This window comes from Chiloscyllium plagiosum, unplaced genomic scaffold (assembly GCF_004010195.1).
Source record: "Chiloscyllium plagiosum isolate BGI_BamShark_2017 unplaced genomic scaffold, ASM401019v2 scaf_61855, whole genome shotgun sequence".
Classification (NCBI taxonomy): Eukaryota; Metazoa; Chordata; class Chondrichthyes; order Orectolobiformes; family Hemiscylliidae; genus Chiloscyllium; species Chiloscyllium plagiosum.
The window spans coordinates 1-3141 of NW_025197308.1; the positions used below are offsets into that span (position 1 = coordinate 1).

At 54.1% G+C, this 3141-nt stretch overlaps 1 long non-coding RNA gene across 1 annotated transcript; it reads right to left on the bottom strand.

Moving 5' to 3' along the window:
- Positions 1 to 60: 60 nt before the first annotated feature.
- On the bottom strand, positions 61 to 1737 carry LOC122545926. Its single transcript, XR_006310625.1, has 3 exons — positions 1500 to 1737; positions 1275 to 1380; positions 61 to 602 (listed from the first exon to the last, which is right to left on the bottom strand). It is a non-coding gene; the product is annotated as an uncharacterized LOC122545926 (long non-coding RNA).
- Between the last annotated feature and the right edge of the window lie 1404 nt (positions 1738 to 3141).

Below are 3141 nucleotides of genomic sequence, written 5' to 3' on the forward strand. Positions count from 1 at the left end.
GTAACCCCCTGCACCCCCTCCCTATCTCTGTAATTCCCCATAATCCTTTGAGACCTCTGCAACATCCAATTCCGGCCTCTCGGGTATTTCCTGGTTTCCATGGCAGTACCCATGGGGTGGCTCTGCCTTTAGTTGCCTGTGGAGCTAAGTTCGAGAACTACCTTCTGAACTCCCCCTCCCTAATATCTCCGCCCCCGCCCCAACCCCAAACCCAACTCTGAGCTCTCTCATAGAGCCCTCAGTTGTTCGGTACTTTGTCTCATCTTACGCAGCCTGGAGCTGTGTTGTTGTGGAGATGGGATCTGGGCAATGCTGTGTCACTGCTTTTCAGTGTTTGTCAAAAACAAACGCGTTGGGGGTGGGGCATTTGGAAACACACACACACACACACACGGGGGGGGTTAAGTCAGGCTCTTGACTAGTCCCACTGTCTCCCAAACCTCTTGACCGTGCCCAGGACTGACCTGCTCCCACAGGGCCCCGTATGCCAGGCCTGGAATTCTCTGCCACAGAGAGCAGTGAAGGCCAAAGAAACATTCACCAAAAGACCAGCAGAAACAGCAACAGGAATTGCTGGGAAAGCTGATCGGGCCTGGCAGCATCTGTGAAGGGAAATCAGAGTTGACAGCTCTGAGGAAGGGTCACCCAGACCTGAAATGTTAACTCCGATTTCTCTGCACAGTGTACTGCCAGACCCGCTGAGATTTTCCAGTGATATCTGTTTCCAGCAAAAAATATTGACTGCTGACAAGGAGAAGTGAGATATGGTTCTTCAGAAGTGTGAGTGGGAGAGAGAGAGAGAGATTGTGGTCGGGGTGTGGGTGAGTGAGAGAAAGAGTGTGTGTGTGAGAGAGTGAGTGTATATGAGAGTGAGTATGTGTATGTTTTGAGGTGTAGGGGAGGAGGAAAGTGGGAACAGGAAACTCTTGATGAACCCTGACTGTTCTGTAATGGTGCAGCAGGCTTGAGGGGCGGAATGGCCCCTCAACAAGCGCAGAAACTTTAGCAGAGGCGGGGGGGGAGACAAACAGCAACGGCTTACAGCTGCTCGCACTTTCTCTGTCAGCACAAAACTCCTCTGGGGTGGGGAAGGGGGAAGAGGGGGAACCCGCTTTAGTTTCGCACTGATTTTCCAAGAGAGGAGGCCGAGACTCCCCCCAAGTCTCTGGCACACTTTCTCTGCGAGCTCTGTCCCCAGGAGGGACTGCAAGGTGGGATTGTTTGTGGGAGGGGGAGTTGGGGTAGGGGGTATCTCTCTGGCACAGATTACTCACGGAACAGTTCCCAAGCTCCTGCGGACGTCTCTCCCTCCCAGCTCCCAGAGGCGACCTTTTCCTGTTTACTCTGTGCGCATGCTTGGGATTGGTTCAAATTCTGAGGCTGGAAAATCAAACAGGAGTCAGTGAAAAATCCCCCCCCCCCCCAATATACCCTCGCGTCACCCTCCACCAACCCCCCCCCAGAAAAAATCCCCACTCAGTTTGCTGAGGGCGACCCACCCCCGCGGAGCTCCGACCCTTTCCTGTTGACCTGGCCTCTCTTTCTCCCCTCAGCTGGGGGGCTAGCAATGGCGGCAGGGGCTTCCCAGAATGCAGCGGGCGCCTGAAGGTCCCCCATCTCCGAGACTGCACTGCTAGGGGGAGGGCAGAGGAGGGGGTGGTGTGTGGTGGGGATTGGGAAGGGAAGGGGACTTTGGTGCCCCCTTACCCACCGCCGCTGCAGCCAGTGTTGGGGGGGTGGGGGGGCTGGATGAGGGAGGCCATTCAGCCCGCCTCCCCCTTCCATACCATAGAGGTGGGTGGGGCCACCGTGATGCCATTCCCTCACTGCTCCCAAACCCCTTACCCACCTCCTCCCCCTATCGCCTACCTCAGTGGGTGGTCACTGCACCGTCACGGTGCCCATTCCGCCCGTCACCCGTGGAGCTGACCCTCCAAGGGAGCGACTCCCACCCCTCCCTCTCTCTCCCACCCCTCCCTCTCTCTCCCACCCCCACTTCCAGGCCACGGTTCAGTTCCCTCTCTGACCCCTGCCCGGTCCCTCAGCGACTGAACGCCTCTTTCAGCCATTTCAGAGGATGCTAGGAAAATCGAGCCAGGTCACTCGTGGGCTAGGCCTGGTAAAGGGAGTGGCATTAGGGGAAGAGGGGCAGATTTCCTTCCCTTAAGAGGACAGTGGGATTTTAACCAGTATCATTGCCGCAGTCATGTAGAGTCGTATGGCACGGAAACAGACCCTTCGGCCCAACCAGTCCATGCTGTGCATAAACCCCAAACTAAACCTGCCCCACATCCAAACTTCATGTACTTGCCTAAGCTTTGTATCCAACATTGTAACTGTGCTCACTCATGTTTTAACTCACTCACAGGCTGTGGGTGTCGATGGCTAAGCCAGCATTTATTGCCCATCCCTAATTGCCCCAGAGGGCAGTTAAGAGTCAACCACATCGTTGTGGGTCTGGAGTCACATGTAGGCCAGACTAGGTGAGGGTGGCAGTTTCCGTTTCTGAAGGACATTAGTGAACCATGATGGGTTTACCCGACAATCGATTCATGATCATCACGAGATTCCTAATTCCAGACTTTTGTTTTTAAATTGGATTCAAATTCCAGCTTCCTGCTGTGCCAGGATTTGAACCCTGGGACATTGCGTGAGTGAACAATAAGACCACTGGACCATCACCTCCTCATTCCACACACAAACCATCCTCGGTCGTAAACATTCATCCTCATGTCTTTTGTTTTCACAATCTTTCTCCTCTCACAGAGTCACAGAGATGTGCAGCACGGATACAGACTGTTCGGTCCAATTCGTCTGTGCTGACCCTGATATCCCAATCCGATCTCATCCCACCTGCCAGCACCCGGCCCATGTCCCTCCAAACCCTTCCTATTCATATACCCATCCAAACGCCTCTTAAATGTTGTCATTGTACCAGCCCCCACCACATCCTCTGGCAGCTCATTCCATACACAGACCACCCTCTGGGGGAAAAAGTTGCCCCTTAGGTCTCTTTTATATCTTTTCCCTCTCACCCTAAACCTCTGCCCCTCTAGTTCTGGACTCCCCCAGCCCAGGGAAAAGACTTTGCCTATTTATCCTATCCATGCCCCTCATGATTTTATAAACCTCTATCAGGTC